The sequence below is a fragment of the Macaca fascicularis genome, chromosome 13 (assembly GCF_037993035.2).
Source record: "Macaca fascicularis isolate 582-1 chromosome 13, T2T-MFA8v1.1".
NCBI classification, from domain to species: domain Eukaryota; kingdom Metazoa; phylum Chordata; class Mammalia; order Primates; family Cercopithecidae; genus Macaca; species Macaca fascicularis.
The window spans coordinates 121,143,592-121,167,812 of NC_088387.1; the positions used below are offsets into that span (position 1 = coordinate 121,143,592).

The 24,221-nt window shown below is 42.3% G+C and overlaps 1 long non-coding RNA gene across 1 annotated transcript; it reads left to right on the forward strand.

Moving 5' to 3' along the window:
- Positions 1-1,672: 1,672 nt before the first annotated feature.
- LOC135966713 (uncharacterized) lies at positions 1,673-20,389 on the forward strand. The gene is made up of 4 exons (XR_010580258.2): positions 1,673-1,999; positions 13,860-13,960; positions 15,811-15,941; positions 16,156-20,389. It is a non-coding gene; the product is annotated as an uncharacterized lncRNA (long non-coding RNA).
- The last annotated feature ends 3,832 nt before the right edge of the window (positions 20,390-24,221 follow it).

Consider the following 24,221-nt stretch of genomic DNA (forward strand, 5'->3'; position numbering starts at 1 on the left):
TGTTAATTCATTTATAAAATAATGTAGTTTTGGCTGACAATCCCTGGAATCCTTTCTATAATAAAATGTTGTGATTCCAGGACATCTTAGGCGCTCTGGGGCTACTTTTGAAAGGCTGATTAATGCAAGTTTTAACTGCATATCTGCTTTTATGCATCTGTGTTAGGACTGCACATAAGAGTTATTTTGCTTTATCTTAAATACTAGGGTTCTACTGCAATAACAATAACAATAAAAAGTAAAACACTGACTATCCTGAAACTCGGCGAGGGAATGTCCCCCATGAGGTTACCAAAATTCAACTTTCTGGTTTTTGTGATGAGTATAGCTTTGATTCTGAGATGTGTCTAAAATGAGTTGCAGTTAGTGTCTCTTTATTAACTTTTAACTTTGAAATAATTCTGAATTTACAGAAACTTTGTAAATGTAGTACAAAAAACTACAGTAACCCCTCATCCTCAGGGATATGTTCCAAGACCCCCAATGGCTGCCTGTTACCGTGGATAGTACTGTGTGTATATATATGTGTATATATAATATGTATATACATAATATATGTGTATGTTATATATGTAGATATATATGTATATATGTGTATATATTATATATGTATATTATATGTGTACATGTGTATATATTATATGTGCATATATGTGCATATATATGTATATAGTATATATGTATATATTGTATATGTTATATATTATATGCATATATAACATATAATATATACCATATATAGTATTTATTATATATTGTATATATTATATACACATAATATATAATATATACTATACATGTAATATATCATATACACATATATGTATATATTATATATTTATATATTATGTTTATTCCTTGCATACATACTGGTAATACAGTTCAATTTATAAATTAGGCACAGTAAGAGATTAAAGCAATAAATAAGTAGAACAATTATAACAATACACTGTGAGAAGAGCTATGTGAATGCCTAATCTCTCTCTCTCAAATACCTTACACTGCACTGTACTCACCCTTTTTTGGATGATGTGAAATGATAGGATGCCTCCTGCGGGCTGAGAGAAAGTGAGGTGCGTGGCGCAGACATTGTGAAGGCATTAGGATGCTACCGAATGTCCAAAGAGCTCAAAAGGAGATCATCTGCTCCCTGTGATCCTAGATCATCCAACCAGGATGATATTGATGTTTGGGGATCGTGGATAGTTGAAAATTTTTCCAAAATCTTGGGAAAGAACAGTGTAATTAGGAGGTGTCTCTCATTTTAACTCATGAGAGGAGAGACCCTCTCATGTTGTTTTATATTGTTTTATACGCAGAAAAGGAAAGAGAAGCGAAACCAAAGGCAGGTAGCCCGGCACCTAGGAACCAGATCCGAAACCAAGGCCTGGGCCTGCCTGACCTAAGCTTAGTAGTTAAAATTTGACCCCTGACCTAGCAACTGATGTTATCTGTAGATTCCGGGCATTGTATGGAAGGACATTGTGAAACCTCCCGTTCCGTTCTGTTTCACTCTGACCACTGGTGCTTGCAGCCCATGTCAGGTACCCCCTGCTTGCTCAATCGATCACGACCCTCTCACACAGAACCCCTTAGAGTTGTGAGCCCTTAAAAGGGACAGAAGTTGAGCACCTGAAGAGCTTGGATTTTAAGACGCTAGCCTGTGGATCCTCCCTGCTGATTAAAGCCACTTCCTTCACTGTCTCAGTGTCTGAGGGGTTTTGTCCGCTACATTCCTTGGTTCCCTGACTGGGAAGTGAGGTGATTAACAAATGGTGGAGGCAGCTCCTTAGGCGGCTTTAGACTGCCCTGTGGAACATCCCTGCGAGGGACTCTAACCAGCCAGAGTGACACGGATCCTGAGAGCGCTCCCGGGTAGGCATTTGCTCCAGTGGGATGCCTCGCCAGAGCAGCGTGTGGCAGGCCCCCTTGGAGGATCAACGCAGTGGCTGAACTTCGGGAAGGAACTGGCACTTGGAGTCTGGACATCTAAAACTTGGTAAGACTAGTCTTTGGAACTTGCCCACTCCATTTGAGTGGAATCGTGGCCTGATCACCCACGGTGTGCCTTTATCAGCACTTTGGTTTTGGTTTTGACTTGGTTTGAATTGCTTGACGGGATTGGTCTTGGGTATTTACCTACTCCATTTGAGTGGAAGTATGGCCTGATCACCCACAGCGTGCCTTTATCGGCACTTTGGTTTTGGTTTTGGTTTTGACTTTGACTTTGACTTGGTTTGAATTGCTTGACAGGATTGGTCTTGGGTATTTGCCTACTTCATTTGAGTGGAAGTGTGGCCTGATCACCCATGACGTGCCTGTACTGGCACTTTGGTTTTTGTTTTTGACTTGGCTTGGATTTCTTGATACTTTGGTTTTGGTTTTGACCTGGCTTGGATTTCTTGATTCTCTGATTTTGATATTGATTCTGGTTTGGCATAAACTGTAAACGTGTGTGTGTGTGCCCTTTTCACCCGTTCTTTGTTTTGTGGTATGCATGTGGTGTGAGTGTGGTGTTTTGTCTCGAGGAGACATGGGTCAGGCACAAAGTAAGCCCACCCCACTAGGAACTATGTTGAAAATTTTCAAGAAAGGATTTAAGGGAGATTACGGTGTAACTATGACACCAGGAAAACTTAGAACTTTGTGTGAAATAGACTGGCCAGCATTAGAGGTGGGTTGGCCATCAGAAGGAAGCCTAGACAGGTCCCTTGTTTCAGAGGCATGGCCCAAGGTATCCTGTAAGCCAGGGTACCCAGACCAGTTCCCGTACAACAGCTGGTTTTAGACCTCCTTCCCCACAACAGTAGTTAAGAGAACAGCAGCATAAGTGGCTGGCAGAGGCAAGGAAAGACCAGCAGAGAGAAAGAGAGGAAAGAGACAGAGAGAAAAAGAGGCAAAGAATGAGAGGAAAAGACAGAGAGGAAGAGGCAAAGAGACAAAGGAGGAGTCAAGAAAAGAGAGAGAGAGAAAGAGAGAGGCAGAAAGAGAGTAAGAGACAGAGGCAAAAGAAAAGTCAGAGAGAGAGACAGAAAGTCAAAGAGAAAAAGAAAAAGAGAAAGAGAAATATTCAAGTAGTTAAGAATAAAACAGTATACCCTATTCCTTTAAAAGCCAAGGTAAATTTAAAACCTGTAATTGATAATTAAAGGTATTCTCAGTAACCCTGTAACACTCTAATATCACTTTGTTGTCAGTGTAAACAAGGGCGTATCCCGAAAGCACTGAGGCCTTCCTATCAAAAATCCTTAACCCAGTAACCCGCAAATGGCCCAGATGCATTCAATCTGTAGTGGTAGCTGGTTTGCTAACAGAAAAAAGGAAAAAAAAAGGCGGGGGGGGGCGTGGGGAGGCAGAATGTATGTAAAAAGAGTGTTATATGCTAAATTCTTGTCCTGAAATAAATTAAGTGGTTGTTTAAAGAAAGAAATGTTTGTAATAAGTCAGAAAGTTGAGACATGTCAAAGAATTGTCTGCAAAATTCGTGAAAGAAAAAATGTTATAAAAAAATTTATGCAAAAAATGTTATATAGTTTAAAAGTAATAAGGCCTCCTGAGTACTACTGAAGAAACAGTTTATGTGTAAGGTGTGTAAGGAAAGTAAAATATACCTTTGGTAAAAGGCTTATGAGGAGGCATAAGAGTGTGGATTTTTACCTACATTAAAAGGTTAAAAAAATTATTGTTTTGAAAGCTTAAGCAAGTTTTAAAGCGTTAATTATAAAGAAAATTCTGTGTGTAAACATATTAGCTAAAGTTAAAAAGGTATCATCCAGTTTTTCTATGAACTGGACATTGAAGTAAAAATGCAACAGTTTTTTCTTAAAGCACCAACCTGCTCTTTAACAAAAATTATAAAAGGTTAAAGAGAGTGTATAAAATCTTACCTTATGGTCAAATATTAAAAATTAGATAAATAGGTCTACAAGATTTTATTAAAATTAACATTAATAACACACTAATATAAAGGTAAAATTTATCTTCTCTAGTATAAAAATGATACAAAAAGCATTGTTAAATGTAAAATGGTATTTGGCTGTCTTTGGTTTAAAAACCAATAAAAACAGGTGCTAAAAAAACATTCATTTTACTAGAAGATCATAAAAGTTAAAAACTTAAAACAAATTTTGGCAACTAAGACAGCATACCAAGATGCAAATGCCTGGTTGGAATGGATCAAATATTCTATCTGCACGTTAAACAAAAGCAATTGTTATGCTTGTGCATATGGCAGGCCAGAGGCCCTGACTGTCCCCCTTCCACTAAGGTGGTCCTCCAGTCGACCAGGCATGGGCTGCATGGTAGCTCTTTTCCAGGATTCTACAGGCTGGAGTAACAAGTCTCGCCGAGCTCTCTCTCTGCTATATCTCGAAGTCCAGCACCCTGTGGGTCAGCCCCGGAGAGTCATCCAGCCTCCGTCTCCCAACACTAAGTTCACTTTGTGTCTCTCACAACAGGGAAGACATTTAGCATTCCTTGGAGACCCGAAGGAATGCGATGAACTTGAGCATTTTCAAGAGCCTATCTATCAGTCAGCCCTTGTTCATCCCCGAGCGGATGTGTGGTGGCGTTTTGGTGGACCTTACTAGTCACTCTGCCGAATAACTGGAGTGGCACTTGTACTTTAGTCCAGTTGACTATCCCTTTCACCCTGGCATTTCATCAACCAGAGGGAGGAAAAATAAGACATCGTAAAGTGAGAGAAGCCCCTTATAGGTCTTTCGACTCTCACGTCCATTTAGAAGCAATTGGAGTCCTGCGAGGAATACCGGATCAATTGAAAGCTTGAAATCAAATAGCTGCAGGATTTAAGTCAGTATTTTAGTAAGTGACAGTTAATAAAAATGTAAATTAGATAAACTACATCTATTACAACCAACAGCAACAAGGTTTTCATGAGTTAAAGAAAAATTCAGGTCAGCCCCAGCCCTGGGACTACCTGACCTGACAAAACTCTTTACACTCTATGTGTCAAAAAGAAAAAAAAAATGGCAGTTGAAGTTTTAACCCAGATTGTAGGGCCCTGGCCAAGGCCAGTGGCCTATCTCTCAAAACAACTAGACAGGGTTTCCAAAGGCTGGCCCCCATGTCTAAGGGCCCTGGCAGCAACAGCCCTGTTAGCACAAGAAGCAGATAAGCTAACTCTTGGGCAAAACCTAAACATAAAGTCCCCCCATGCTGTGGTGACTTTAATAAATACCAAAGGACATCATTAGCTAATGAATGCTAGACTAACTAGATACCAAAGCTTGCTCCGTGAAAATCCCCACATAACCATTGAAGTTTACAACACCCTAAACCCCGCCACCTTACTCCTGGTATCAGAGAGCCCAGTTAAACCTAACTGTGTAGAGGTATTGGACTCAGTTTATTCTCCAAGACCTCCGAGACCTCCTTAAACATCAGTAGACTGGGAGCTGTACGTGGATGGGAGCAGCCTCACCAACCCCTGCAAAGTGACTCTGAAGAAGACGACGAGCCCTGCTCCACTGGTCCACGCACGGCCGAAGCGTGAGGAAACTCATCGTGGGACTCATTTTCCTTAAAATTTGGACTTGTACAATGAGGGCTTCAACTGACCTTCCTCAGACTGAGGACTGTTCCCAGTATATACATCAAGTCACTGAGGTAGGACAAAAGATTGCTACAGTCCTGTTATTTTATGGTTATTATACATGTACTGGGACTCTAAAAGAAACTTGTTTGTATAATGCTATTCTATCCAAGGTATGTAGCCCAGTCTCTAAATGTTATATTTGTGGAAAAACTGTAATAGATCAATGGCCATAAGAAGCCCAAGAATTAGTGCCTACAGACCCAGTTCCTGATGAATTCCCAGCCCTAAAGAATCACCCTGATCATTTCTAGGTTCCAAACGTCTCAATTATTGGACAATATTGCATAGCTAGAAAAAGGAAAGAATTCACTCATTCTGTAGGATGACTTAGTTGCCTAAGACAAAAACCGTATAATAGTACCACAAAAACAGTTACATGGTGGAGTTCAAACCACACAGATAAAAATCCATTCAGTCAATTTCCGAAGTTTCAGACCATTTAAGCCCACCCAGAATCCCACCGGGACTGGATGGCCCCCACTGGACTATACTGGATATGTGGACATAGAGCCTACGCTAAGCTGCCTGACCAGTGTGCAGGTAGTTGTGTTATTGGCACTATTAAACCATCTTTCTTCCTACTGCCCATAAAAACAGGCGAACTCCTGGGCTTCCCTGTCTATGCTTCCTGCAGAAAGAATAGCTATAAAAAAATTGAAAAATAATGAATAGCCCCCTAAGAGAATCATACAATATTATAGGCCTGCTACTTAGGCACAAGACGGCTCATGGGGATACCAGACCCCCATTTACATGCTCAAACCGAATCATATGGTTGCAAGCTGTTTTAGAAATCATCACTAATAAAATCGGTCAAACCTTGACTGTTCTAGTCCGCCAAGAAACTTAGGTGAGGAATGCTATCTATCAAAATAGACTGGCTCTCGACTACTTGCTAACAACTGAAGGAAGGGTTCGTAGAAAATTTAACCTTACTAATTGTTGTCTACACATAGATGATCAGGGGCAAGTAGTTGAAGACATAAAGATGTAGCAAAACTGGCACGTGTGCCCATGCAAGTGTGGCATGGGTTTGATCCTAAGGCCATGTTTAGAAATTGGTTCCCAGCACTAGGAAGATTTAAAACTCTTATAAGTTGTAATGTAATAGGAACCTGCTTACTGCTCCCTTGTTTGCTGCCTGTACTCCTTCAAATGATAAAAAGCCTTATTGCTTCCTTAGTTCACCAGAATGCTTCAGCACCAGTGTACTATATGAATCACTATCAACCTATTGCACAAGAAGACATAAATAGTGAAAATAAGAGTGAGAACTCCCACTAATAAAAAGTGAGAGTCTCAAAGGCAGGGAAATGAGAGAAGAGAGAGACCCTCTCATATTGTTTTATACTCAGAAAAGGAAAGAGAAGCGAAACTAAAGGCAGGTAGCCTGGCACCTAGGAACCAGACCCCAAACCAGGCCTGGGTCTGCCTGACCTAAGCCTGGTAGTTAAAATTTGACCCCTGACCTAGCAACTGATGTTATCTATATATTCCACACATTGTATGGAAGGACACTGTGAAACCTCCCGTTCTGTTCTGTTTCACTCTGACCACTAGTGCTCGCAGCCCCTGTCACGAACCCCCTGGCTTGCTCAATCAATCACGACACTCTCACGCGGACCCCCTTAGAGTTGTGAGCCCTTAAAAGGGACAGAAGTTAAGCACCTGAAGAGCTCAGATTTTAAGACTCTAGCCTGTGGATGCTCCCTGCTGATTCAAGCCACTCCCTTCACTACCTCAGTGTCTGAGGGGTTTTGTCCATGGCTCGTCCTGCTACAATCAAAGTGGTACTGCATAGGTTCTAATCCTTTGGTGACTATAAGGGTGACTTTAATGCTGCGTGCAATTCAAGGATTGTATTCCATAATTTTGCCCTCTACCCTTTGTGCAATTGGAAACACTTGAGCAAATGTCAGTCATGTCCACATTGCTGGTTCTGCTTCAGTTTCTTCTTCTTCACTTTCATCTTCTTCTGTAGGTGACTCAGCGAGTTCTTTCAGCTCCTCATTTGTTACCATTTCTCGGTGGCCTTCATTTCTCAATGGTTCTAACATTTCTTCGTCAAGCATGTTGGCAAATCTTTCAACAACTTGTCTTGCTGTGTAAAGGATTTTCCCAAATTCTTCATCATCCTCTGGTTATTCTTTAAAATCATTCATGACTTCATTCCATAAGTTCTTCCAGCTGGCATTCAGTGTTTCTGGTTTTATTTCATTTATTACGGTTTTGATTAATGTTATTGTGTCACCAGCAGTGACTGATTTTCAGCGCTGCATGATGTCTAGATTAGGGTCTGCATCAATTGCTGACCAAATTGATGTATGCAGCCTACACAAACTGGACGATGCCCTGGTCAAAAGGCGGGAGCAATGAGGTTGTACTTGAAGGTAAAAATACAACCCTGGGGCCGGGCGCGGTGCTTCACACCTGTAAACTCAGCATTTGGGAGGCTGAGGTAGGTAGATTGCTTTGAGCTCAGGCATTTGAGACCAGCCTGGGCAACATGGCAAAACCCCATCTCCACAAAAAAATATAAAAATTAGCCGGGCATGGTGGCATGCATCTGTGGTCCCAGCTACTAGGGAGGCTGAGGCTGGAGAATCCCTTGAACCCTGGAGGCAGAGGTTGCATTGAGCCAAGATCATGCCACTGCACTCCAGCCTGGGTGACAGAGTGAGACCCTGTCTCAAAAAAAAAAAAAAAAAAAAAAAAAAATACAACATTGGCCTTGTCATTTGTATAGTAAACACATTCAGCATGGCCAGGTACATGGTCTGGTATTAATGAGACTTTATATTCCAACCTTTCCCGTACCAAGGCTTTGGGAGGAAGTACTGGTGGAACCCCTCCATAAACATGGTGGTTACCACCTGTGCTTGCTGGTTGTGTTGCCCGGACACAAGCAGGTAATGTTTGTTTTTTGAGCCTAAGGTTTCCTCTCTCTGTGCACCACACCTGGCTTGGCCACACGTCCTACAGCAGCACACGGCACGGGGTAAATCAGCCCTTCAGTGTTTTACGCCCTGGGGCTTCTTTGTACTTTGAAGAACATAGGTCTGGTGGGGATCTTCTTCCAGAAAACCCTGGTCTCACTGCAGTTGAAGACTTGTTTTGGATGGCATCCTTCCTCCTTTATCACCTTCAACTCTGCCGGAAATATGGCAGCAGCTTCTTCACTGGCAAACACAGCCTCTCCAGTTTTTGTTTGTTTGTTTGTTTCACGACAAGCCCACTCCTAAATCAGCGTAGCTATGCCTCCCTTGCCATGAATGGCCCAGTGTCACTCACTTCAGGGGACTCACTGCTGAAGTCTTCCCATGGGATTGTGCTTTCTGTGCTGGCGTGCCCTCGGTGGGAACACCTTTCCGCTCATGTCTGCCACCTACAAGTTCAGCGTCTTTTTCATCTTAACTAAGCGCTTATCACTCACTGCGGCCATAACGTTTGCAGTTTGAAATGTGACAGCAAAACTAGCGTGAATTTCCTTTTTATTTTTATTTATTATTTATTTATTTATTTTGAGACAGAGTCTCACTCTTGTCGCCCAGGGAGGAGTGCAGTGGCACGATCTCGGCTCACTGCAAGCTCCGCTTCGCTGGTTGAAACAATTCTCCTGCCTCAGCCTTCTGAGTGGCTGTGATTACAGGTGCCCACTACCACATCAGGCTGATTTTTTTGTATTTTTAGTAGAGATGGGGTTTCATCATGTTGGCCAGGCTGGTCTCAAACTCCAGACCTCAGGTGATCCACCTGCCTCGGCCTCCCAAAGTGCTGGGATTACAGGCGTGTGCCACCGCGCCTCGCTGGGTTTCATTTTCTACTTAGCTTAAAATACCTTCTGGACTGACAGCCTTATGGGGACATCCTTTATATTGCTTGATTTGCTAACTGACCCTATTCTCCCTCCAGGCGTAGTGTTAGTTCTGCAACAAGACCTATTACCTTCCTGTTTCACACTTGGTTACCATTTTATAACTAGTTTTTCTGCCCGGAGAGGTTTCATTCTTACCACACTGGGAATCTTAGCAATTTCAGCATACATTTTTTTCCTTTCCTTATTAAAGTGAGAACTTTCACTTTTTCACTTAAGGAAGCACTTTACGGCTTCTCTTTGGGATTTCTCTATGGCCAGCATCCTTAGTCTTGTGTTTGGGGCCAATATTGAATAAAATAAGCAAGACTTGAACAGAAGCACTGTGCTTCCTGGACAGTCAATTTATAACCCCGACAGCTACTAAGTGTCAGGATGTGTGGCACACAGTGAATTCACGGGACAGAGAAGGCGTGAGGATTCTCCATGCTTCTCAGAACAGGGCACAACTTCACTCTTATGACCTGAGATGGGCCATTTACATCCTGAGAGGGACAGAGGTGTCAGCGTTAGGATTTGCCATGCTTGTCAGACACGGTACAACTTCGCTCTTATGAACTGTTTATTTCAGGAAATTTTTATTTAATATTTTCAGACTGCAGTTGACCACAGGCACCTGGGACCACAGAAAGTGAAACCGCACAGAGCTAGGGCTGCTGTGCCCTTGATCTTTCACTCAATCCCAAGTAATACTCTGCTTCTCTCTATTTATATGCAGATAACTTTCCATGAAACCTGTTCAGAGTAATTTGCAGAAATAATGTGCCATTTCCATTAAGTACTTAACAAATGTTTCCTAAAAAATCAAAAGCACTGTCACGCATGCATAGAGTATACTCATCACTTCTCTTCTGTACTGGAAGTCCTAGCCTAGCAATTAGGCAAAAGAAGGAAAAAAAGGGCAACCACATTGCAAAGGAAGAATTCAGATTGTCCTTGCTTGCAGAGGAGTTGGTATTACATATAGAAAACCCTAAAGACTCCTTCAAAAAGCTGTTAGAACTAATTAATAAGCACATTCAGTGAAGTTGCAGAACACAAAGTCAACACACAAGTATCTGTGGAGTTTCTATACATGAATAGTGACTAATCTGAAAAAGAAATCAAGAAAACAAGCCCATTTATAGTAACTCCAAAAAAAGATACTTAGGCATAAATTTAACCAAGGAAGTGAAAGATCTCTGTGCTGAAAACTATAAAATGTTGATGAAAGAAATTGAAGAGGACACAAATAAACGAAAAGATATCTTGTATTTGTGGATTGGAAGAATTAATATTGTTAAAAAGTCCATATGACCCAAAGTGATCTACAGACTCAATGCAATTCCTGTCAAAATACCAATGACATTCTTCCCAGAAATAGAAAAAAAAATCTAAAATTCCTATGGAACAAAAAAAGCCTAATAGCCAAAGCAATCTTGAGGAAAACAAAAGCCCACACTGAAATAAGAATTCAGCGGGACTTGTTTCCCAAGACAACAGGTCACATGACTCCACTGATAAGACCAGAAGAAACTAGCTAAAGCCAGCTAGAACCAAGATGGCAACAGAAATGACCTTTGGTCGTACTCACTGCTTATTATTTCTCTGCATTAGCATGTGATAGACATGCCCACCAGCACCATGGCAGTTTACAGATGCCATGGCAATGCCCGGAAGTTACCCTGTAAGAGGGAGGGAGAGAAACCCCAGTTCCAGGAGCTCCCCACACCTTTCCCTGAAAACTCATGAATAACTCACCACTTGTCTAACATATAATCAAGAAATCACACTAAGACAGCCAGCTAGCAGCAACCCTGGAACTACTCTTCCTATAGGGTTGCCTGCTCTGCCTGTGGAGTGGCTCCTTTTGTTCCTTTGTTTCCTTAATGAACTTGCTCTTGCTTTTCTCTGCCACCTCACTCTTGAGTTCTTTCCTGTGCTAAAGCAAGAACCCACTTGGCCTCCTAGGCTGAGCCCCAGTTTTGGAGATCACCCTGTGACACCACCACTTGACTTCAAAATATACCACAAAACTCTAATAACTAAAACAGCATAGTATTGGTATAAAAACAAACACGCAGACCAAAGAAACAGAATAGAAAGCCCAGAAATAAATCCACACATCTACAATCAAGTGATTTTTGACACCAAGAACACACAGTGGGGAAAGGACCGCCTTTATAAATGGTGCTGAGGAAACTGGATAGCCACATGCAAAAGAATAAAACTGGACCCTTATCTATCACCACTTAAAAGCAACTCAAAATGGATTAAATACTTGAATGTGAGATGCTCAAACTATGAAACTACTGGATTAAATATTTGAATGTGATACCCCCAAACTATGAAAATACTAGAAGAAAACATAGGGTGAACACTTCATGACCTTGGAGTGAGCAAGGACTTTTGGATTAGTCCTCGAAAGCATAATCAACAAAAACAGTACACACAGATGATATTCCAAAAGCTAAGAAGCTCTTGCACAGCAAAAGAAACAATCAACGAAATGAAGGAAAAACTGCCTGAATGGAAGAAAATATGTGCAAATTCTACATCTGGCAAAGGTATATTATCCAGGATATATAAGGAACTCAAACAATAGCAAAAATCTAAGTAATCTGATTAAAAAACAAGACAAAAACCTTCTTAGACATGTCTCAAGAGAAGACATACAATTGGCCAACGGGTATATAAAATTGTGGTCAATATCAGTATCACTAATGATCAGGGAAATGTGAATCAAATCATGATGATATATCACCTCACACCTGTTAGAATGGCTTTTATCAAAGAGACGAAAGATAAGTGCTGGAGTGGCTGTGGTGAGAAGAGAACACTTGTCCGCTGTTGGCAAGGATGTAAAGCACTACTACCGCTACAGAAAACAGTATCGAATTTTCCCAAAAATTTTAAAAATAGAACCACCATATTACCCTGCAATCCTATTACTGGATCTATATCCAAATGATAGGAAATGATAGGAAATGTGTATGTTGAAGAAATATCTGAACTCCCATAATTATTGCAGTACTATTCACAATAGCTGAGATGTAGAGCTACGTAACTGTCCAACAGTAGATGAATGAATAAAGAAAATGGGGGTTGTATATGTGAACTCCAAAAATCCAAGGCAGGTCTCAGTTAAATTAGAAGGTAATATTTTGCAAAGGTTGAGGATGCACACCCATGACACAGCCTCAGGAGGTCCTCACAACATGTGCCCGAGGTGGTCAGAGCACAGTTTGATTTTATACATTTTAGGGAGAAATGAGACATCAGTCAACATATGTAAGATGAACATTGGTTCGACCTGAAAACAAGGGACAACTCCAAGCAAAAGCAGGAAGCCTCGAAGCAGGGGAGGGGCTTCCGGATCACAGATGGATAAGAAGCAGATGGTTGCATTCTTCTGAGTTTCTGAGTAGCCTCTCCAAAGGAGGATATCAGATATGCATTTATCTCAGTGAGCAGAGGGGTGACTTTGAATAGAACGGGAGGCAAGTTGGCCCTAGGCAGTTCCCAGCTTGACTTTTCCCTTTAGCCTCGTGACTCTGGGGCCCCAAGATTTATTTTCCTTTCATATATACACAATGAGATCCTATTTAGCCATAAAAAAAAAGAAGTCCAATCATTCGCAACATGGATGAACCTGGAGGACATTATGTTAAGTGAAATAGGCCAGGCACAGAAAGACAATTATCACAGGCTCTTACTCATGCATGGAAGCTTAAAAAGTTAATTCGATGGAGGTAGCAAGTAGAACAGTGGTTACCAGAGACTGGGGCAGGGAGGAAAAAGCAGGGAATGGGGAGAGCTTGGTTAACAGGTACAAAGTTACAATCACAAAGGAAGAAAGTTCTGCTGGCCTATTGCATAGTAGGGTGACTACAGTCAACAATAAGGTATTGTGTCTCTCAAAATAGCTAGAAGAGAATGTTTTGAGTCTTCCCACCATTAAGAAATGATACCGTTCGAGGTGATAGATATGCTGTGTATGCTGATCACATTATGCAATGTGTACATGTACTGAAACATCACATCCTGCACAATAAATATTTACAATTGTGTGTCAAACATAAAAACAATTTTAAAATCAGGAAATTATCATTAATACAGTAAAGACAAACTGCCTTCAAGCTACACCAATTTTTCTAATAATATCTTTTTGTAGCAATAATAAACACATACAATTAACTAGCTTTTCCTTTTCTCTACTTTCTCTTCGGGTTCAAGATCCAATTCGGGATCACGTTCTGCCTGTGGTTGTCTGTTCCTTTGATCTTCTTCAGTCTCAATCTTGATACTTTTGAAGAGTATAGGATTTCTTTCCATTTGGTTTGTTTAAACTTTCCTCATGACTGTATTCATTTGTACATTTTTTGACAGGAATATTACAGACGTGTCCTGGTATTCACAGTGCATCACTCCAGAAGGCCCATTGTTAACCTGTCCCGATTCTGGTGATATTAACGTGATCATCTGGTTTAGTGAGTATCTGCCAGACTTCTTTACTATAAAATCATAAATATTTGAACTTATGGATTAGTAAATAACTGGCTGATAAATACATTAAGTGATTACTGCAAATATGTTTCGGGTTGTTTAATCCTGTACAACAAATCACCCTAAAAGGCAATGGCTTAAAGCCGTATCATGATTTACTGTCTCACACAGTTTCTGTGGATCAGAAACTCAAGGTTGGCTATCCGATGTGGTTCTGGCTTGGGGGTCTGCGGAGATTACCACTGGGTGTCAGCTGGTACTGAAGTCATAGGAAGGCTGGACAGAGCCTCCAACACTGGGATTCGCAGCAGCCTCACCAGGCTGGAAAGTGAGCATGGGCACCATTCTTGGGTCTCAGTGCTTCACCCCATGGTCCTCTCCACGGGGCTACCGAGCATCCTTACAGAAAGGCCGCAGCTTCCCTTAGAGCAAGGAGTTAAAGAGGTGGGGCTTCTGTGCCTTGGCCTGGCCTCAGAAGGCACCTACTATTACTGCCACCCATGGACACTGTGGGTCATGCTGGCCACCCAAGTCCCTGGGAGACACAAGTACATGGACACCAGGAGGCACAGGTCTTCCCAGGTCCTATGAGGGGCCGGCCTGCTGTGCAAGTCGCAAGTGGGCACTCAAGTAATCCTTTGGTGGTTCTTCCTTGTATCAGTTACTGTAATGATGGTTGTCAAATGATGACTTTATAATCTTGTCTTTCAACATTCATTCTTTGGCATTCTATACCAATGTTCATTCATTCACTGACATCAACATGGACATGTGGATTTCTTTTCTTCAATGGGGTATACTCCATTATTATATTCAGGCTCCAATTGTGCCAGATTTGGCCAATAAGATCCTCTTGGAGCCGAGGCCTGTGTCCTCTGACAAATTCTCTTCATTCTATGAGGACTTTCTCACTTTCTCTTCCAGGCTCATCTCATCCTTTTCTACCCAATTCCCAGTCTTCTTTCCAAGGAATCTTCTACCCAGCCCTCTTTCCAAGGAGCTCTGATTCTTTTTGTGAAGATTGGCATTTAGAAGTTGAAAGCTAGATGCTGTATGGCCCATTGCTACTGAGCCACCTGACTTCTAGCTCCTCCTAGCAGATAGGGCAGTGAATATATATGTATATTATATATATTACATATATTATATATATATAAATGTATTAGGGTTCTATAGAGGGACAGAACTAATAGGATAGATACATATAAAGGGGAGTTTATTAAGTAGTAACTCACATGATCACAAGGTCCAACAATAGGCCGTCTGCAAGCTGAGGAGCAGGGGACACAGTCCGAGTTCCAAAACTGAAGAACTTGGAGTCTGATGTCCAAGGGCAGGAAGCGTCCAGCATGGGAGAAAGATGTAGGCTGGGAGGCTAGGTCAGTCCCTCTTTTCACATCTTTCTGCCTGCTTGATATTCTAATCAAGCTGGCATCTGATTAGATTGTGCCCACCCAGATTAAGGTGGGCCTTTGCCTTTCCCAGTCCACTGACTCAAATATTAACCTCCTTGGCCACGCCCTCACAGACACACCCAGGATCAATACTTTGCATCCTTCAAGTTGACCCCTGGTATTAACCATCACTATATATATATACACATATATATGTAATTATTTATATTAATATATACTTTTATTACATCTAATTTTGTATGTAACCTATATTATTAAATAAATATATTTATATTTATATATTATGTATAATATGTTATATTTATATTAATATACTACATAAGATATATATAAACAGGCATTTGTGTGTGTATGTGTTTATATATGAAAGATGGATATGTGTGTGTATCAAGAGTTCATACTTATTTCTTCATTTCCAGACCATGACTGCAGTTTGTTCCAGCCATCCCTTCCCCGTAGCTTGATCTCTTTTCTCTTGAAGGCTCCGATTATCCTCAAGTTTATTTACTTCTTTACTCCAGCCTCCATATCTAACCAAGCCCTCAGAATGGTGAGTCCTCTGCAGGCCTCAGGTCTGCTGGCTCCAGACACAGAAGTCCCTCTCATTCCCAGCTCACCATACACAGTCAGCTCCAGCCAGGTCTGGCCTGGCCTCCCCTCTGTGCTGGCCATGCCTTCCCAGCCACACCACCCAACTGGTGGTTTGCAGACAAGGTGTGGATGCTGCACCAGACTTTATCACCTCTGTCTTTGCTCTTCTGCAGGCTCAACATCTCCTTTCCAGCTTCATCAGAATGAGGGAGTGCTCCAGGCATGGCTTCCTTCCACTGTCCCTTCTGCATGGCTGCACCTGACCAGCTGAGCCCAGTGTTACCCCTCAGCCCTCCCTCGCTGGCTCCAGCATCTGTGTGACCTGCGGTGGTGCTCCCTGCACTGGGGAACTGTGTCTGCTCTCCTACCTTTGTCTTGAGCAGATCCGTTGGTGGTGTTTAAATTGTGTGGGTTTTATCAGAACTCCAACTTGTGGCTTAATTGATAATCTCAAAAATGCTTTTGTTTTCTGTTTATTAATGTTATTATTTCCTTCCACTTTTTACAGGTTTGTAATTTTTTCAATTATTGGAAGTGGTACTCAGAGCATTCATTCTAACCCGTTTACTTTTCTAAGAGATCCTTTCAATGCTATAATTTTCCTTTCAAGCTCAGTTTTTATAGGTTTTATAATGTTAACATTTTAATGGTTTTATATTTTTAGGTGACAAAACTCATATTAACATTTTTTATTCTTTTAACATTTTCAATTCGAAAGGTATTATAATTTTCATTTTGATATGACAATTAAGTCAAATATGCCAGTCACATTTTTCCTATTAGCCTAAAGACTAGCGATTTTTACCTGCTTATCATATCATTCACTGAATTAGAGAAAAAACAATCCTAAGAAATACAGTTGTCAATTTTTATCGTTATGACGTGATAAAAGACATGCCATGTTTTTGAAAACCCTAAATTAAAAGATCTAGTGACGGGTCTCATCACTAACTTCACGTCGGAACTCATGAGCGTGAAGGACATTCCCAGGCACAGACCCTCTGCCGTGTGGCCCGATAGTCCCTCTAATTTCCACTGGAGACAATGTTATGCTAAGGTGCATGTTACTGTGGTTTGCTGCCCACATTTCCAACTGAAAGAAATGCTAAATTTCAATTCGAATTTAACGACTAAAAGATATTTTATTTTTTTCACGTAAGTTGACAGATACCCTGCATGCTTAACTGGACATTCAAAACTGCTAATTTATTTGGTTAAGTATTTGCATTTCATTTTACGTTAGAGAAGAATTTCTGTTTTGTCTAAAAACATCTTTACTCTGTCTTCATATTTGAAGGGTTTTTTCTGGGATTAGAATCTAGGTAGGTAGTGGGTTCCCTGGTTTTCCTGTAGCACTTTAAAGCCGTATCCGCTTCGCCTTCTGGTTCCCGTGTCTGTTGGGAAGGCAGCTCACAGTCGCACTGGGCTTCCTGGAGATGCCAGCCTCATTTTGCACAGGGGCTTTCTATTAGGACGTGCTGAGGTGAGGTTTCCTTTGCCTTTATGCTTCTTGTGGATTGCTGGCCTTCCTGAGCCTGCGCCCTGCTAGTGTTAGTTCTGAAAAAATCTGATGAGTTATTTCTTCCAACACTGTTTCGGTCCCTCAGTCTCTCCTCCTCTCCTGGAATTTCATGTGTGTGTCTGTGGACTTCTCACCATGGGGTGAGTCCCTTTTGCTTTCTTCTGTTTTTGCAGTTTTCTTCTCTGTGCTTGGGTCTGGATATTAGATTCTGGCTCGCCAATCCTTCCCTCTCATGTTCAGTCTGGAATTAAATCGTTTGCGTTAGAATTCTCCGGAGGGACAGAACTAGCAGGGTAGATGTAAATGTGAAAGAGAGTTTATTAAGGAGAAGTGACTCACACGATCACAAGGAGAAGCCCCACGATAGCCGTCTGCGCGTTGAGGTGTGAGGAAGCCAGTGGTGGATCAGTCTGAGTCCCAAAGCCTCAAAAGTAGGGAAGCCCCTTCTGTGGCCTTCAGTCTGTGGCCAAAGGCCCAGGAGCCCCTGGCAGGTCACCAGTGTAAGTCCCAGAGTCCAAAAGCTGAAGAACGTGGAGTCTGATGTTGGAGGGCAGGAAGCATCCAGCATGGGAGAAAGATGAGACCGGAGGGCTCAGCCAGTCGTCTCCTCCCACCTTCTTCTGCCTGTTTTATATCCTAGCCGCACTGGCAGCCGATTAGATGGTGCCCACCCAGACTGGGGGTGGGTCTGCCTCTCCCCGTGCCCTGACTCAAATGTTCATCCCCTTCGGCAACACCCTCACAGACACACCAGGAACAACGCTTTACCAGCTAGCTAGGTGTCCTTCAGTCCAATCAAGTTGACACTCAATATTACCCGTCACACCTTTACACCGAATTCTTTATTTTTATTACACAATTCTCAGATCTTCAAACTCCTTTTAGTTCCTAAAATTTCTATCTTGTCATCTATTTTCAAAAGTTTAATTCAGCTATTTTAAAGTTGATTTCTGACAACGCCTGTATCTAGGTCTGTTTCTTTTGTCTTTTTATTTTATTGCACTTGGTTCTGTCTCCTGTCAGCCTTGGTATATATATTTTTTTTCTTTCAATTGAATGTTAAGCTTTGCTAAGAAAATTAAGACTCAGGCAGTGACTTTCTCCTAAGAACCTTCCTTTCCTCCTGGCAGGAGTTAGTGCAGAGCCAGGCCACCTCCATTCCAGCAAATGCCAGAGTGATTTGAGGTCAGATTTCATTCTTTGAGAGTCACTTCCCCTGCTGCCTGCTCTGAGGCTTGGGGCATAGCCCGGGACAGGGGGTTGCACCCCGTCTTGGTCCCCACGGCAAGACTGCGCTGCGTCCTGCTCACCTGTACACGGCCCCGCTGACACCCGCTCACCTCCGCCACGGCCCCGCTGACACCTTCTGCTTCACTTCAGGGGTCCTTGCCTGGAGCCTGGAAGGAATCGGAAAATGCCTTGAGGACAAAAGTGCTCTGAAAGTCACAGGGACTCCCGTGTGGCCTCACTTCCCTGGGGCATCCGTCCCTCGAGTCCTGGCTGCCTTGGCAGCTCTGAGCACCTGTTGTTTTTCCCCAGGTCTGTGGGTAGAAAGCTCAGTTCTGGCTCCACATTGCTGGTCGATGAGCGGATCCGCTGATCAGAGAGGCAGAGAGCAGAAGGTGCGTCTCCGAATTCCTCCCTTCTCCCCAGGGCGTGTACCCTGCAAAACATCTCCTGATGTTGGTTTCTTTCCCATGCTTTCACAACACAGAGTGTGTTGTGTTCTATAAGCTGTGCTAGTATTAAATGGCTTTGAGGCCTCAGGGAACTGCACCACAGCCCAGTGCAAAGGCTTTAACTCAGGGCCCAAGGGTGGGTTTTAGGGGGCTCATCAGTGAATTTCTAAGACGATAGGTAAAGATTTACATCATTTACTGCTTTGCACTTTTCCATAGTTTTTTTCCAATCATCTGATTTACACCTGCAGCATCTATTGACTGGTTTCTGGCCATGTTCCAGAAGCTTCGGTAGGCTCCAGGGCTGCAACGATCAATAGAAGTGTGGCCTGGCCCTTGTGGGGCATGAAGCCTGGTGAATTACTCACACAAAATCACTGCCTCCTCTATTATACAGATTGCAGACATCTCATTACCCAGGCAATAAAAAGGGGTCATACGTTTGTGTATTAACCTATATAGGTTAAATATTCTTGATAAGAAATTAATGAATGAACTCTTGACTGATAGTGACTATATTCTTAACTGCATGAGAATATGTTGGGAAGATATCCAGCAGGCAACAGAATATTCAAATATGCACCTGAATTTTTAGAATGGACTTCAAATAGAAATAAACCATGAATACATTTGGGCTGGACTCTTCATCAAGTCCCCAAAGCTTGTTTTCTTTTCTTTTTTTTCCTTTTTTTTTTTTTGAGATGGAGTCTCACTTTGTTGCCCAGGCTGGAGTGCAGTGGCACAATCTCGGCTCACTGCAAGCTCTGCCTCCCGGGTTCACACCATTCTCCTGCCTCAGCCTCCCAAGTAGCTGGTATTACAGGCACCCACCACCACACCAAGCTAATCTTTTGTACTTTTAGTAGAGACGGGGTTTCACCATGTTAGCCAGGATGGTCTCAATCTCCTGACCTCGTGATCCACCCACCTGGGCCTCCCGAAGTGCTGGAATACAGGCGCGAGCCACCACACCCGGCCAAAGCTTGTTTTCTTAGTTGAGAAATGTACAGAGACTCTGAGTTGAGAATTAGTTTCTGAGTACAAAGTTACTTAGACTTCCATAGGCTTAAGAAGGATGAATAGAAATGTTTGAGCAATATTATATGATTCTCCCCAACTTGAGCTGTAATAAAAATAGAAGATTATCCTTTCATTGGATTATTTCCTTGTCTTGTTAAGTACATTAAAAATGTGTAAGTATATGAATTTTGAGATGTTTGAGTTTCAGATTTTTTCTTATTGAATATTATGTGTATTTCAGACTTTGTTTTTGGCCCAGACGCTTACTGATGGGAAAGTGCTTTCGTAGAAAACCCCACTGCATCCGAGGCACAGGGAGGTTCCTTTGCTTCATAAGTTAATCAGGCAGCCATTCATGAATCCCTTTAATTAATTATTTATTCAACAACATGTGCTAACCTCAGGATACCCTTCAGGCTCTGTGCGGCCACGTTCCGGCCTGACAGCTGCCTGGCCTTCAGCTCTGCCCGTCCTCACTCTGGCCTCTGTCTCCCCAGACAAGTGGGCCAGGCACCATTTCACCTCCAACACACGCCTCCTTCCAGCCCCTTCCTTCCAGAGCTGCCAGGCGGGCCCTGGGGCATCCCACTCTGCGCTCTGGTGTTTTCACCACCGGCCATCGACCGCACCCTCAAAAGGCCTCCATTTCCTTCCTGATTCTGCTTGAGTATAAGGTGCATGACTAATCATTCTCTTGCAAACATTAACTGCCTGCTGCACTTTGCCTCTGCCATACTTATCTAGGAAGACGGTAGCCTTGGTTAAGCTCAACCATCCATCATCTCCATCATCTTCGCAAGCACCTGAACCCTGTGAGAGGGAAAGAAAAGCTTTGCTGACCTGGCTCAGTTTCCACTTAGGATCACATTGCAAACAAGCACTCAGACCCTCCTGCTGCTCTGACTGTCAGAGGCACTGGAACCGGGGTAACCCCGTCTTGAGTAGGGGATGGGTAAAATGAGGCTGAATCCTACAGGGCTGCATTCCCAGGTGGTTAGGCATGCTAATTTATGGGATGAGATAGGAGGTCAGCACAAGATAAGGTCATAAAGACCTTGCTGATAAAACCGGTTACAGTAAAGCAGCTGGTCGAATCCCATCAAAACCAAGGTGGCCACAAGAGTGACCTCTGGTCGTCCTCACTGCTACACTCCCACCAGCACCATGACAGTTTTCAAATGCCATGGCAACGTCAGGAAGTTACCTTATATGGTCTAAAAAGGGGAGGCATGAATAATCCGCTCCTTATTTAGCATATCATCAAGAAATAACTATAAAAATGGCCAGTCAACAGCCCTCAGGGCTGCTCTGTCTTTATTTCTCTACTTTAATAAACTTGCTTTCACTTTATGGACTGGCCCTGATTTCTTTCTTGTGAGAGATCCAACAACCCTCTCTTGGCGTCTGGATTTGGACCCGTTTCCTGCAACACACCCTACGTGTTTGAGTCTCCAGCCTCAAAAACTACTACCCTCCCTCCCTGCTTTCCTTCCTCCCTCCCTCCCTTCCTTCCTTTCTTCCTTCCTTCCTTCTTTCCTTCCTTCCTTCTTTCCTTCCTTCCTTTCTTCCTTCCTTCCTTCTTACCATCCTTCCTTCCTTCCTTCTTTCCTTCCTTCTTTCCTTCCTTCCTTCTTTCCTTCCTTCCTTTCTTCCTTCCTTCCTTCTTTCCTTCCGTCCTTCTTTCCTTCCTCCCTCCTTCCTTCCCTCCTCTTTCTTCTCCTCCTCTCTCTCTCCCACTCCCTCTATCTTCCCCGACTCCCGTTTAATCTGCTGCAGATCTTTCTCCCTAAATAAAATACAAATTAGGAACAATTGCATGGGGCTTTCCTCACCTGTCTGTCGCCGAATCTGCCTCCTCATCTGTTTCTCGCTGGACATTCCCCGCTCCCCTTCTTCTTGAGGAATCCTCCCCAGTGACTATGGAACGCACCACATTTCCCTTTTCCTGCAATGATCCCCTTTTCTCCCTGTTCGGCATTTTTATACAATACTAGATTACTCTCGGTCCCTTGTGGATATAGCCTATTACCTCCTGTATTGAAAGGAATAAACCATCTCTTCCTTTCATCCTCGGGAGCATCACCCCGTTTCCCTATCAGAATCAGGGTTTTGGAAGACCAGGCCCCGACTGTTACCTCCACCTGTTCTTTATCTCACATTCTCTCTGTCATCTGTTCCAGCTAAGCATTTATCTCGCTGCCCCACGAGGAAGCTCATTTAGGCCTTAAATAAAACCCCTGTTACCGGATATTAAAATCCTCACAGCAGAGTCCTCCACATACAAGGCCAATGCTAAGTGATTATGAAGCAGAATAATTAATGAAAAATAAGTAAGGCCTTTGTCCTTTGTGGGAGGCCCAGTTGGAAACTCATCTTCAGAAAATTACAACCCTAATTATTTTTCCTGTAACATTCAAGAAAGGGCCCAATGTCCACTTAGTAGTAACCCAGACAGAAGTAAAAATCTCGATTCAGTTCTGTGGATCTTAAACCCCGAGCTGTGGCTCCCTGTTCCTTCTTGAAGATAAAAACGTGCCCTTTGAGTCTTCAGAAAGGAGCAGTTGAGAGAAGGTGACCTGTCAGGGTTCTCCAGAGAAATGAAACAGGTGGGATGGGCTCAAATATGCAGCTCCATCAGTAAGGAGGTGGCTTGCGAGGAATTCGCTCATGAGATGGACACGTCCACTGTCCTCATGTGGGTCAGCAGGCTCCAGACCCAGGAGGAGCAGATGTTTCAGCCACGGTCCGAAGGCAGGAGAGAGCCAGTTTCTTAGTTCCAAGTCAGCCAACCAGAAGGAATTCCCTCTTATTCTGAGGGAGGGTCTGCCTTTTCATTCTCTTCGGGTTCCAACTGAAGAGAATGGACGAGGGTCACTGACCCTGGGGACAGCGATCTGTTTGACTCATTCTACCCGTTAATCTCATCCACAAACACCCTCCCAGAAACACCCCCAATGACGTTTTGTCAAACATCTGTCCATCTGGTGGCTCAGCCAGGGGGGCACAGAATCCATACTCCACGCAGCCTCAACATCTGCCCTCACAAGACGGCTCCAGAGGACAGTGAGCTGTTCCCTTATTCAGTCAGCTCAGCAGCTTTTTAACACTGACGTCAGATTCTCAATGGGAAAAAAAGGAAAATAGATCCTAAGAGGCTAATCTGTAAATTTTTTTGATTCAGCAATACCACATATAAGAATTTACCATAAATGATTAAAATAATAGTGCAACTTTATTAAAAACATATTCAAGGATGCTCATTACAGCCTTATTAATAACAGCAAAAATATTGGAAACATCATCTACCTATAGAGAAAGGGATTAAGTAAAATGCTTATGCAGATGTAACCAAGAATGAGGTAAATTTACATTTATACATATGAGACAAGGTCTATAATACATGGAGAGAAAACAATACAGGTGTGAACTGTGCATATTAAATGGTATCTTTTCTGAACACGTGAAATGTGTGTAGAAGTGAGGTGTGTTCTCAGACAGGCTTGTGAGGGCCATTCATTCACATCTGTTTCCAGCTTGACAGTGAGGTAATGTAACATTGGGAGCTTGATATGGCCATGATCAGAATATTTACACACGAGAAATTGTCAAACAGTAAAAATTGGAACTTTAGAAAAAAAAAAAAACAGAGGAATTTGATAAGATCCCAAAACATACACTGTATATGTATACATGTTTGCCTTTCTGTATCATAAAATGTCAATTATGGTTATCTTAGAAGTAGATGTAACTATGAAAAGTACTTTTATTTCACTTTAATAAAATTTGTAATTTTATTTTTTAAAGAAATAATATCTATATTATCAATATGGTTTTATATATTATCAATACCCTAAAATATATACACTGTGAGGGCCTATGTATACAATATATTTATTGTCAATACTATTTATGTATTTTTTCTTCAAAAAGGCATATACCCTACTTATATTTAACTGAACGCTACTGCAAATTTCAAAAACTGATCTAGTCCATGGAATTGTTTCACCAGGAAATACTA